General features: G+C 41.6%; 1 protein-coding gene across 4 annotated transcripts in view; it reads left to right on the forward strand.

Moving 5' to 3' along the window:
• The first annotated feature begins 457 nt into the window (after positions 1-457).
• Positions 458-14,004, forward strand: part of LARGE1 (LARGE xylosyl- and glucuronyltransferase 1) — a 275,742-nt gene continuing 262,195 nt past the window's right edge. For 2 of the 4 annotated variants that reach the window (XM_009086431.4, XM_050970013.1), the window contains exons 1-2: positions 458-793; positions 2,648-2,734. The gene's annotated coding sequence lies outside the window, so the exon portion shown is untranslated. The remainder of the gene's footprint in view (positions 794-2,647; positions 2,735-14,004) is intronic. The other 2 variants (XM_050970012.1, XM_050970015.1) reach the window with 1 other exon arrangement.

Raw genomic sequence — 14,004 nt, forward strand, 5'->3', positions numbered from 1 at the left:
GCCGCAGGCAGCCGGCGGGGGAAGGCTGACAGCGGGGAAGGGGCGGGAGGCGAGGAAGGAAGAAAGGAAGGAAGGGGAAGGGGGCAGCCTGGCACTCAGACTCGGGGGCGGTCTCCCGGCACGGGCACGGAGCGAACCCGGTCGGAGCGCGGCACCCAGCGGTCGCTGACTCGGGGCCGGCAGCAATAGCGGCGACCGCGGCGGTGCCGGAGGGAGCCTCTCCGTGCTCGGCTCCGCGGTGCCGGTGACCTTCCCCGAGCTGATTGCCAGGCCGGGGCAGGGCCTCCTCTCCCCTCAGAGAGTGTGCACCAGGCCCCAGGGAGCGGGCAGGAGGCTGGGCCGGAATCCCCCGTTGCCCCCGGGTCCTCCTGGCTGCCGGCGGGGCCTGTGCGCCGAGCGGTTCGCCGCCGCGGAGAGGGGCGGGGAAGGCGAGCGGGACGGACGGACGGACGGACGCGGCCGGGCTGCACCTCGGGACAGCGCGGGGCGGGCAGGCCCCGGAGAGAGCTGAGCTGGGCGACGGAGGAGGCGGCCACCTCGGCGGCGCATCCCAGGAAGAGTCGGGACCTCGCCACCGCCCTCCTCCTCCTCCCACCGTTAGCGGCTCCTCGTCCCACGGAGAGTGGAGCTGCCGCTGCCGCCCCAGCTGGAACCCGCTGGCTGACACCTCCGGATCGCCGGGCTGCGGGGACGGAGCTGGAGCTGCCCGCCTGGAGCGCAGGAGGGGGAAGGACCGCTTGCTTGCTCGGAGCGGCTGGCGCTGAGCGCCCGGCCCAGGAGCCACCCGGGGAAGGTAAGCACCTTCTCGTCGAGTCTCTGCTGCTTTTGGAGGCGAGGGGCGGGGAGGGCAAGAAACAATCGGTGAGTGTCTCCCTTCCAGCAGCCGGGGGAGGGTGCACCCGAGTCCGGAGGGCCGGGCTGGAAGCTTTATGTGCTGGATTTTAAGCCCCATCAGATCCGGAATTGAAGAGATGCTGAAGCGGAGGCGCGCGTGTCGTTTCCCGGCACAAAGGGGCACGTTCCCCCCAGGCGAGGGAGGCTGCTCCGCTCCGCTCCGCTCCGCTCCGCTCGCTGGCTCTGCGCCGCGCGCCCACTGCTCTCGCCGGACTGCGCTCCCGCTGCGCGCCGGCCCCGGCTCCGCTTCTGCTCCAGTCCCGCCGAGTGCCGCTGCTCCGCGCCCGCGGCCGGGAGAGCCGGGACTGGCGGCCGCGGCTGGGACGGAGGGAGTCGAACCGCGGGTCGTGAGCGCTGTGCCCGCCCGAACGGGAACCGGGGGCAGAGCCGGGGTTCGGCTGGGACGCTGAGCCGAGCAGGGTGACTTCCCAGTCGCCCGCCAGCCTCCCCTGCGAGCCTGCAGCCTGGGAAGCGCTCCTTTGGGAAGGCTTCTGCTATTATCTCGTATCCGAGAAGTGTGTCATTTAGATCATTAATCCCTGCGCACCGGGGGTTGGGGAGAAGATAGCAACTTGCGGCCCTGTGGAGGTGACGTGAAGTTTGACAATACCTTATGTAACACTTTTGGAGAGATTCCTAGTTTTTTTGTTGTGCCCAGTTTTAGCAAGCAAGTGGTTTTTCTTCTTTGTAGAGCATCAGACAACCGATTAGGTGTTTTCACCTGAGTACAGTGTCTCCTGCTTTGTTCAACTTAGAACAGGGGTACTGGTACACAGCATATAAAGCCTACTTTTTCCCTACGTGTATTTTTAAATTAAAATTAGCCACTTTAGGCATTTGAACAGTTATTAGGTCTTACATTTTTCTGTATATATTTCACATAGCACTCTTAAAAATACGACAGGAAACATTTTCACAGCACTGATTGTCATGCATGTATTCTGGAAGGTATGGATGGCAGGTTGGAAATAGCAATAAATCAAATGTCTTTTAAATATTCTTAGCTTCTTTTTGGACAGTTTTAGTGCTGGAAATGCTGGAAAGACTAGAAAGCACCAGGCTAAACAAAGTGCTATGTTAAAATTAGACCTGGCAATTGCCAACAGGTCAGCATATTTTATTTAATGATATATGCTGGATACAGATTTAATTTTCTGTGTACAAAATATTTTTTAGACTTGTTCAGAAGCAGAGGGAAATTTGATGAATGGGTTAAAATGTTGCCTAGTTTCCATAAGGGGTTATGTCTTCTACCAGGGGAAAAAACCCAAAGCAAAAATAGAAAGCTAGCCTCACACATGAAAAGACAGAGTAGTGATTTGCCACATCTCTTCAGACTCCCACTGAGTCGCTAGGGAGACTGGTTTGGGTGGGCTTCTTCCCCTCATTCAGCGGTGAAAATGCACAGACTGTTGTGATTATACCTATGAAACATTCGTTTTTCTAGCCTTGTGGAAGAAATTATGCTGCAAGCTTAGAGGAGAAATAATATGTTGAAACTTGGGTGATGAGTTAAGGGCAGGGATCTTCTAACAAAGTCGTTTTGCTCCCTGCTGCAAAAGAGATAGACGATCAGAGGTTAGTTTACTTATAGGAATAGGAAAAGCTAACAAAAAACCTTACATCGAATGTCTTCACTGTGTTTCAGTATTTTAAAATGAAGAAAAGTGAAAGAGGTGTCCCTATACTTCTTGAAAACTGGCAATTGCTGGTAGGTATTCTGAGTTTGAAATGTGAAATTCTTACCGCTTAGGTGTCCTGTGACGACCCTTGATCAGAAAGGCTGCAAGTCATGTAAGAGCCGCAGTAGCTGCAGAGTCTCTGATGGATAATTGGATTGGTAGGTTGATTTTGACTTTTTTTGTCTTTTAATTGCCTGCAGTAGTAGCTGGTGCCTCTTTTCCATCTTGCTGGTATTTAATTCTTATGATTTTTTTGGTTATGTGGTGTGTGGCATCTTTTGTGTTTGAAGTATATACCTTCTTCTCAGGTGCTGGTAGGTAAAGCATAGCTTGGAGATATTTGACTGGCAGTATGGAGCAAGATACTTTTTTTCCTTTTTTAATGTCTGAAATATACATGACAACTTATTTTCTTTGTTTGGATTATGTGAGAAGATTGGAAGTTTTCTCAAGTCTGGAGAAATACGCACTGGTTTTCTATAAAGGAGCACTGAAAATAGTATTAATTATATCTTGAATTCTCTGTGCCAGCTACTCAATCTGCAGAAATTCTGGAGTTCAGTCCTCAGAAAGCCAAGTGCAGAGCGGGGATGAATGACTGCATGCCTGTTGGAAACATTAAGATCTGTCAGAGGCTTGAGCTGAAATTTCAGTGCGTAGGACTTTAATATTAGTAAAAGTATATTGCTTCTGAATTAATTATTTTAGAAAACTGTAAAATTAGGACTCTCCCAAGTGCACTTAACTCCCTGAATTGAAGTGTTCTTAAAAACAATGATTTTAAACTCATGAGACTACTTTCTACTCAAATAAATGGCTTTTGTTTTTTCCTGGGATAAACAATTAGTTGTTAATAGACCCTTACTGGAGTACTCTCCTCTTTTATCCTTTGTTTGATTTTTTTAAATTTTTTTATGTGGCCTTATAAGAGCAATCTTAAAAAAGACAAACACAGACACAAAACCAACAAAAAGCAAGCTTTTTTTTTTTTTGCCTGATGTTTTTAAAGGCTAATAATTGGTAAAATTCATAATCTGACTACAAAGTCTTTGCACTGTATGCTAAACTCTCTCTACATGCAAACTCCTATTGATGTTGATGGGAGTGTTTATCTAGACCCTGAACAGCAATTAATTTTTTTAAATATGTGTGTCTATCCTTATTTCCTGTCTTGTATGAAAGCCTATGTTAATGAGTTCTAGTTAGCTTTGAAGACTTTCCATCATCTTTATTAGAATAAATCAACAAAATGTCTGTTTTAAGGATATGAGAATTCTGGTGTATCTTCTTTTCCTGTAATGTGTCTGTGATAACATTAAGATTCGTGTCAGAAGATAACATAGTGCAACAGTGCAAATTTGTAGTTGGTTATTCTTCGTAAGTTTGTCTCCATTCTCTTCAGAGTTGTCTCTCTTGGTTATTTGCCTAATGCTGTGGCTAAAGAACTTTCTCAAAAGTAGTTTTGTGTGAGGAAACATACACAGTGTCCATTGCAGGGAAATGTACACACGTTTCCATTGCAAGTAAACATGCACACATGTCCATTGCACTATTTTTGCTCTGTTGTCTGGGTTTGGCTCATCTTCCTTTTGGTAGTGAATGCTAACTTTAAAAAACAACCATTGTTGATTAATGCTGGCCTTAAAAACAGTCATTGTTCATTATCCCACACTTGGCATAATTTAAGAGCTGGAGAGTCAGAAGCAGCTCAAGGAAGATATTTTTACTTTTTCTTTTTTGAATTTCCTTTTCATTGAATCACTAATTTTTCTCTTCCTTGTGATACACCCACCTGAAGATAAAGGTTAAGAAATGAGGGTTGTACCTTGTAGGGATTCATTACTCTTTTGGTGTTGCTTGGTTCAGTATTTGAAGGTCTTGTATTTGTCAGAGCTTGTTCAATGCACAGCTGAAGAGAGGGAGCAGCAGATAAGAAATTCTATTTTATTTGGAAGTTGGTAGCTCAAAAATCAAGGAGAAAATTGCTAGAAAGGATTATCCTGGCCTTGGCACTGACTTTGAAGAAATCTGCCAAGGCTGGAATCCTTGTTTAAGTGCCATCTGTGTCAGAATTAGAAGCAAACTGTGCAAAATAGTTCCATTACTCATTCTAATTTGCAGATCTGACCAGGTCTGATAATGTTTATAGTAGTATGTACATCACCCTCTTTCTTGGCTGTAGCTACTATTTCCACAACAGCGGGGTTAACTGGGTAGAAGCTACACTTAAAATTATCAAAAAGATCCCCAGCAATGTCCAGCCTGTACTGTAGCAAAAAGTCAGATCTGATCATGTAACCCTGGTGGTGGAAGAAGCTGGAAATCTCAGCTGATGCAGGCAGAGCGCAGCCTTCGTCTCTAATCCCCACGTAAGGTAGGTGTGCCTGAGAATAATAAAAAGAAATAGATTGGTTTTCAAGGCTCGAGTTCCCTGTCCTCATGGCTCTGGTTGCTTGGTTAATGAATGCTAGAAGATAGGTGCTATTGCCACTCTACTCTTCTCCCATGCATTTTTGCGTTTTGATGAGTCATTTCTGTTACTCCACATCTATACCAAGTTTTAATCCTCAGAGAATAGTTGCACGTGATGATCAAGACTATGTGTGCTGGCTGAGGGGCAGCTTGTCAAGGGTCAGATCAAGGAAGAGTGGCTTGATTTTCTGTTTTCCCAGAAATCTGTGAAAATTAGAGTAATTGTAGCAATTTCTCATCTGCTGTTTGGCCAAACTGCAAGTAGCAGTGATAACACCAGAATCAGAGCTTTCTTAAATCAGGACACCATCCCATGTCAGTGTTAACCTGCTTTCACTCACCTATATTGAGAGTTACAAGAAAATGTGTTAAGAAAAAAAAAATAAATTAAGCAACCCTCTGCTTCCTTCACAAGAAATGTTCTGCTGCTTCTGCTTAAAATGTCTGGGGAAGTTAAGTTGTTGAGTTGCATCTCTCAATAGCTCCTCTACAGTTTATCCCAGAATGAAATATGAGCATACAGAGTATCAACATTTCACTACTACCATTAGCTTTTAGTTTTTATCTGCTGATAAACATTTGGCAACTAAGACTTAAGACTGGGAGAAAATTAGAAATTGTTACTGAAGAATCTTCATTTCAATACAAAGAAGAATGAAGGATTTTGTTTTAGCAGGACACAAGATAAAGGGGAGAGAAATGAAGGAGTTGTAAAGTTGTATTTATTTACTGAAATAGAAAACTGCTTGCAATTTCTAGATGGACTTGGGAATGAATTTAAGTTGTCAGCTTGGAAAACTGAATATTTCTCATTGTGGAATGACAAGTGTCACTGAATGGTGGAGTAAGGTGAGCAAGAAGAATTGAGAACTAGTCAAATGAGGTGATGTTTTCAGCTGATACTTAGTTTTCTCAATCCATCTTCTTCTGGTGAGATTTCATTGTCTCCCTCTTTCTGATTTCCCTGCTGTGCCCCTGAACCTCAATACTAAATTCTCTTGGTTTTGCCTTTGTTTGATTGTTTTCCCTTCTGTCTTCAGTTAATGCTGCTTCTAATCAGTACTGCAAATGGGATTTTATGTTTAAAAATTACTAGACTTCACTGTATGAATCTCCTTAATTCAATATTTTTCATGTCGAAGGTTCTAGAAAGGTATATGCCACTAGATAGATATAAGAAATGAAACCCCATAATTTTAGCATTATTAAATACCCAAATGTGTGTTCTTTAGATGATGTTGATCTTAATATTATTAACTTTCATTGTTAACAGAAGGGATGTATGAGGCTTCCTGTTTTTTTATATATAATGAACTGACATTCACCTTGAGGCTCTTCAAGCAGTGGTTAAATTTGTATTTTTGTAGTCTCATTTTTCAGTCCTAAGACTGGTTCTAGAATGTGGCTCAGATTTAAACCTGTAGGTTGTCATTCCTGTAAGACAAATTTTCAGAGATAAAATATTAGCTGGCATGCTTGGGAATTCTTAAGTGAGATAAAGATGGTCCCTACTGCTTTGAAAAGGTGCAATTGTCTGTATTTTTTGATTTTTCCATATTGAGCATACTGTACAATTAGATGCTGTTTTATCAAAGTGGAGAATTGGAGCATTGAAGAATGAGGCTCCTGTAAAGGTGGTTATATTTTTGTTGCTGTGATTGGAGTATAACTTCTGTCCTTGATCTTCATCTTCCAGAACTCTTTAATATCAACTGCATTTATGAGAAATCTGATCCTCTCCGGTGACTATTCCAAGTAGTAGAAATCAGTAGGTGATGATGTTGTGAACAGTTTTTAGTACTAGAAGAGCTGCATGTTGGCATTAACTTCCACTAAGCAAAAATGATCAGTTTAAGAAATGGTAGAAGCTTTTAGTTGTCGATGTCTTCCTCCTTGAGATTTGTGTCATCAAAATGGGGGTGCTGCAAATGAAGAAAGGAAAAAAATCAGTACTGATAGTGAGTGTATTGGACTATAGGATGTGCTAGTGGCTAAGCCAAACCATTTGGTGATGAGCAGGTACTTTGAGAAAGAAGCAGTGTGTATGGGAATAAATTCTCATCCTTCCATAGTTGCTCTCAGACCTCAGGTGTGAAGAAGGGAGTTTAGCCATAGTGGCTTAAATTCCTACCTTTCCTTCCAAACATTACTGTCTGCCTGCCTTTTCCCTTGTTCTCACTATAATGCTACTGCAGCTTAAAGGCTGCTAGATTAAAATAGTAGCTTCTAGCAAACTTCTGGGGTCATTCAGTCTTACACAGTTCAGGTTAGCCATGTAATCCTTCATTGTTGGAACACCTCCTTTCCACATTAAGGCTTTGTTTTGGGAATGATTCCTGCATGGCCAAAATCAGGATGCTTTCCAGCTGGTTTGGAGAGTGGAGAACCATGCATAGTAATGCCTTGCAATATGGTTATCAGTTTTGGGGTTTATATCTCTACTGTTGCTACCCAGAGTCTTGCCCCTTGCTTTTGTGTGCTGTGCTGGGGAAGTTGGACTTAAAATCTCAACTTATTCATACTGCCAATTGCCACTACTCCTAGCCTGGCACCTGAGGTATATCCAACTGCATCATATACTAAAAGCATGTGAGGTGCCGCTTAGTAAGCTTAGATCTTGATTTATATTACTGTTGCAATGTGAATTAACTGTGCAGTTGGTGAATGGTTGAGAAGAAATATGTTCCTAACATTTTTTCTTTATTAAGATGAGCAAAAATAGTAATATTGTGCCACTAGTATGTAAGAAATGGAAACTGATGACAGTATTTTTCATATGCAGAATAACTTTGCCAATTTCCTAGTCTTAGACGTGTTGTGAAAATAAATCAGTAGGTTCCTGAATGCTTTACAGAGCTGCTTAGAGTGAGGAAAACATCAGTGAAGAAAGATAAACCCATTCTTTGACAACAAACTGATGCACTGCGGGTGAAGTGATTTGAGCAAAGTTGCCTAAGTGGTTAATCAAAAAAGCAAAGAGCAGAACTCTGGTCTCCTGAAAGAGTCACTGTCCTGTGCCTTAAATATGTGAACTATGTGAATAGTTCTTGTCTTTGGCAAGAACTACTGCTTAATGTAGTTGTGCCTTAGATGATGAAACCAAGTCCCTAATGATACTTGGCATACAATAATTATATTGTGTAAATATTCAGAATTTATGTGCATCTTAAAACAAACAAGCAAAAGTTAATTGACAGATGGAAAACAGACAAAATAAATGGATCCAAGTGAAATTTACCAGTACTCTTTGTTGATACAGAGGCAGTGCTGTAACCAGGGGAAGAAAGGAATGTGTTTTACTTCTCAAAAATGGAAAATAATACAACACTTAAAGCAGGAAATAGGAAAATGCTTAAAAGAGTAAATTAATATATGTCTTGGTATTTAAAAGTTGTAGGTTATTGTTCTTTAAATATATGGAATTTGTTAATGGTCAGGTGGTGTTAACAACCTAGAAAGTGTAACTGGAAAAGGCCACTGCCATTTAAAAGAAAAGCTGCCATAAATGAACAGTAAGGAAGCCAGAGCTTCCACTGAATTATTGACATATGTTAACTGGATTAAAATATGGCATATTTATTGATTGCATCATTTTATATCCTCTTTGACCCATGATGAGCAGGGGCAGACACAGCATTTTTCTGAACAGAAAGCTGGGCAAGTTTGTTAAGGGTGCAGGGGTGTAGAGAATGAGAGAAACAGCATTGAGGTAAATCCATGTATGTCAGGTGTCTGAAGGTGATGAAATTTGATAGAGAGCAATTTTTTCAGACATCTTAAAGCTCTTCAAATTTTTCACAGTGAGAGTTTCTTCCATTTCTGTTCTCAGTTTAAAAATTGCTGTATTACGCATCAGCAGTAAAGATTTCTGGATCTGAGGTTAGAATCAAGAATTTTTGAAGTAATTAATTTTACAGCATATTTTATTGAATGTGTTTGAGTTTTTTTCCTCAGTTTCATCCGTCCCGCTATTGGACACTGATATATTAAAAAAGTTTTGTTTCCGTTCAGGTTTTTTATTTTCCTTTTGTCCTTAACTTCATACTTTAAGTTTCTGTATATGAAAATAATATGATCTGAGAAAAGATCTTGACATTCTGATTGAATTAGTTGAATTGTGAATGTTATACAGAAAGCAGTTGTTTATTCATTTTATTAAAATGCCTAGAGGCTCTGGTTGAGAGAGGGCTCATTGCATGCTGGGTGAAGCACAAGTACACTAAGTGTACCTGAAGGATACTGTATTATCAGGAAGGCTGGTCTAAACCAGAGCAAAGCACTGGTTTGTGGCTGGGAGTTTTCTGTAACAGCAGTGCTTTGAGTCAGGTAATGATTGAGGTTGTCAGGGTCTGCTGCAGACCATCACTCTTGCTCAAGCAGGGCCACTTAGAGTCAGTTGCCTAGGATGAAATCCACATACTTTTGAGTATCTTCAAGGATCAAGACTCCATAATCTCTCTGGGCAACCTGTGCCGGGGCTTAGTCACCCTCACAATAAAAAAGTGTTTCCTGATGTTCAGAGGGACTCACTCCTGTGTTTCAGTTTGTGTGTGTTGCTTCTTTCACTGGTACTGAACAGGATCACTGAGAAGGATCTGGCTCTGCCATCTTTATACCCTTCCTTCAGATACTTATTCTTGACATTCCTCACTAGTTTTAGCTCCAGGTGGGCTCTGGCTTTCCTGGCTGCATTTCTGCATGCTCAGACAGTGTCTCTGTACTCCTTCCAGTCTGCCTCTTCCTGCTTCCTCATTTTGTATGCTTTCTTTTTGTGTTTGAGTTTTGCTATAATCTCCATTTTCACCTGTATAGGCCTCCTGGCATTTTTGTGTGACTCCCTGCTCTTTGGGATGAATGTTTCTTGAGTTTGGATCCTTGAGTATCAAGCAGCATTCTCTGACCCTCTTTCCTTCCAGGGCCCTGTTCCATGGGCCATTTTCAAGCAGGTCCCCAGAGAGACCAAAATCTGCTATCCTGAATGCCAGGACTGTGATCTTGGTTTTTTTGGCCCTTCTCCCTCACGTTGGTGTTTTGAATGCCACCAGGGTCACTGCAGCTTAAGGCTGTCTGTGACCTTCATGTCTCTGAGGAGCCCTTCCTTTTTAGTAAGTATGAGGTTCAGCACAGAATGTGTCATTGTTGGCTTCTCTATCATCAGTGGGATCGTGAATCTGTCAGTGGTCTCCAGTAATGCTCTAGATGCTTATCCCTGGGTGTGTTATCCTTCTTGCAGATACCAGAGTGATGTAAGTCCTCCCCCATGAGGACAGGGCCTGTGATTGTGAGGTTGCTGCTCCCTGTCTGTAGAGGGCCTTATCCACTTGATTTCCTGGCCAGGTACCCTGTAGCAGATGCTCACTCACTACAGTGTCACCCATACTGGTCTGCTCCCTAATCTGTGCCTGTAAGCTCTCACTTAGCTCATCATCCATGCCCAGCGTAAGCTCCACGCATTCTGATGCCTCTCTCGAGAGAGGCGTCTCCACCTCCAGGTCCTTCTGACATGCCCTTCCCAATGAGCTTGTATCCCTCCTTTGCAGCACTCTATTCATGCAAGCCATTGCAACGTGTCTCCATTCATCCCAGCAAGATTATAACCATGAAACTGCACATAAATCTTGAATTCCTTGTGTTTACAATATTGATGTTTATTCATGCAAAAAATAAATTCCACAATGGAGGGAAGCAATTCAGCTGAAAGCAGTGTTTTTGCCAGTATAACTGTGACTAGTGTGGCAGCTTCTGCTAGCCAAGTGACATCAATCAGCAGTCACTCTTCACACCATCAACCAGCATAGCTGGGGTGTCAGAAATTCCCAACACAAGAAAGCACTCCTGCTCAAAAGTGCTTAGAAAATACAGAAGAATATGATAAAGTGTTTGAAAACTGGTAGTTTGTACTTTCCCCTTTTTCAAATTTCTTGGACTGTACTTTTAATCTCAGTAATTGTTGTTTGAGTAATGCATGCTTATTTGTTGGTGGCTTAGTTTGTTAAAATGCCTTTGGAAAAAATACAGTCTGTATTCCTGTGTTGAGATCTACTGAAAGCAGCAACATGGGATGATTCTGAAAAAAATCACTCTAGTTCCAGGACACAACGGATTTTCTCTGTAATATTGCATTTTTTTTTAGATTGATAGGATATTTTAAGTATATTTTTATATTTGACTTGAAAGTGCTAAAATAAAATATTACAGTAGTATTTAATACCATTTTTGTACTATCTAAACAAAAAACCTTTAGCAGGATCGAGACAGATCCCACTGTACCTGCTATGTGATGGTAATTTATGAAGATGAAATGCATCTAACATGGCAAGAACTGAGTCATTCATCACAGATTGAAAGAAATGTAAGTGTCCTTGTATTTTTTGTGTCTTTTCTTTACCTATATTCACTGTGCATCTCTGAGTTTGTGATACAACTATACTTGATCACCACAAATTTGTTCCATTTGGTCTGTTTTGAGTCAGGTACTGAGAAAATTTTTAGGACTTGGTGTCTGATTAATCAGAAAAAAGTGGAATTTCTGGTGGAGTTTTAGTGGATTTGGTTTTGCAGCAGGTCAGTGATAACACTATTAAGACAGAAGCATTTTCAGGTTCTGTTTGTAATATTGATTTTCATCTTTCTAGTGAGAAATGGCTGTAATTGTTCTGGTTTTCTCAGATCCATTTTCAAATCCTCATTACTTCTACCCAAGGAGATTGCTATATGATACCCTAGGATGTTTTCAGTTAGATAGTCCTGTCAAATGCTAACCTGGAGCCAACTTCCACGCTTTTTCTGCTGACTGGACCTTTCATCTGAGTTATCTGAGGTAACCCAGTGCAAATTCCTCACTGGTAATCAAGCCTGCTGAACTAGGCTGAACAGTGAGAGGATGTGAAACCTGTGCCTCTTGCTCCTAGCTAGCTTTCTGTACCTTTCTCAATATCAAGTTTGAGCTCCTAATTTTTCAAAGCCCTCCTCAAACCCTGAGTGGGAATGTTTCTGCCTGGTTCACAGGGCTTCAGGTTGGGCTCTTAATGAGCCGGATGTTAAATACTGAAGTGAAAACCTTGGCCATTCTTGCCTTACTTTTTCTATGATCTGTCTCCCTCAAATCAGTGCTGCTGATAGTGGAGTGAGTTACTAACCAGTGCAGATGAGGACCTATCAGAGTCCTCGTGTTTGGGATTAACTTGCTGTTCATCAGCTACCAGTGTTTCCTGTGGGGGAATACTGGCATGCATGCAATGATGCTTTGGGATGGCATTGGGTTCTCTGAAGAGATCCCAACAGTGATCCACTGTAGATGAATGTAGCAGATGATGTTTTGTGATGAATCTTTTTGCATAAGTCTTTCCTATTAGAGGTGGCTAAAGAGCTACACAGCACCCTAGAGAAGGAAAATGGAATTCAGAGCATGCACTGAGCAGACTTTAACAAATGACGTCTTTGTATCTATCATCTTGACTCTACTGGGCAGGTGTGCCTTTGGAAAGGCAGTAATGGGTACTGCAGAGGAAAAACACTGTTCTTAATAAGATTGTAAAAGCTTTTTTCATGGTGGTATAGAATAAAAAAAGGTGTTGCATGTTTAATTTGAGAAAAGCAACAGGAATTTCAGTGGAAAAGGTATTAGAATTGAAATTAAACCAGGTCTGCCAGAATCTCTCAATATTCAGTAATATAGTATGTCTTTGTTCTAGTACTGCAGAATGTGTTTCAATGCATCGCTATGATGGAAATGAAACCACAGTTTACTAAATTAAAATAGCAGCCATCCATCCATTTTGCTACCAGCTTCTGCATCCTCTCTCTTGCTGCCTTGGACTGAAACAATGGTGCTTTTATATCTTGGCATGTTAATATTTGCAAAGTGTTTTTGAAAGCTGAAATGCACAAGAAAGGTGCTAAGTATTCTTGCTTTCATTTAAAACGAATTTTCCTTTGAGGTGTTCTTGTCATGGCTTATACTTTATGTGAAAACTGGAAGGGATGCAGTGATTCTAAGAATTTTGGGCTTATGGAGAGGAGAGCTTTTGCTCTAACACTGTGGCTCAGGAGTATCTTTTTGATGCAGGCAAAGATCTGTATTGTAGAAGCTTCTTTGCTAAGGGATGGCATAGGAGTGTGTCTGAGATTGTTATATCAGAATGTAGAATGAGCTGTGCTTGATGCATTAAATTAATCTCTTTAACCATAACTGGATGTCCAAGGTGCTCTTTTGCTTGGTAGGGCTTTTTCTTTTCTCTCCTTGCATTTCTGTAGCTAACAGGTGGACTGAAGTTTTGGTTTCATGGGTATTTATTTCTTAAAAAAACCTGAATATTCCAATAAAGTAGAGATTCTCTAACCATACTTGTAACAGTTACTGTGAAATTTGTTGCCATTGTGAAACTACATATGGGGGGAAGAAGTTCTACAGAAATTGAATTAGAATGCTGACATGTCTAACTGCCTGTCCCATGTTTATATTTATATATTAAACTGAAAATTAGTGAATGCTTTGGGTCTTTAAGGAATATCTTCCTTTGAGGTGAAGATAAGTATGGAGTGTTACATAGTCAAAATTCTTATCTGTAACGTCATTAACTCCTATGAAATTATTTAGAATAAATGGTGATCTGTAGGCAATTTTCAAGTTGTTCTCAATTGGCTAGGAAATGCAGACTCATCTATGTTATTTTTATCTGCATGTGCATCTAAAATCTAAAACATTCAGGAGTTGACAAATTCAAATAACTGATTTTAAACAAAATGTAAACTGATACAGGTCTAATTCCTGTAAATACAACTTAGAAAATTTTATTAGGTGTATTGCGAAGTCATTGAGGCTTGCTCCAACTGTATAGGAATGTAGCAGCATGATGTCTGTCAGTTTAAAATTTGGAGCAGGACTTGAATACATGATCCTCAAAAGTCGCAGGAACTGCTCTCTTTAGTGTTTTCATTACCTCTTAAATTTTGC

This window comes from Serinus canaria, chromosome 1A (assembly GCF_022539315.1).
Source record: "Serinus canaria isolate serCan28SL12 chromosome 1A, serCan2020, whole genome shotgun sequence".
Classification (NCBI taxonomy): domain Eukaryota; kingdom Metazoa; phylum Chordata; class Aves; order Passeriformes; family Fringillidae; genus Serinus; species Serinus canaria.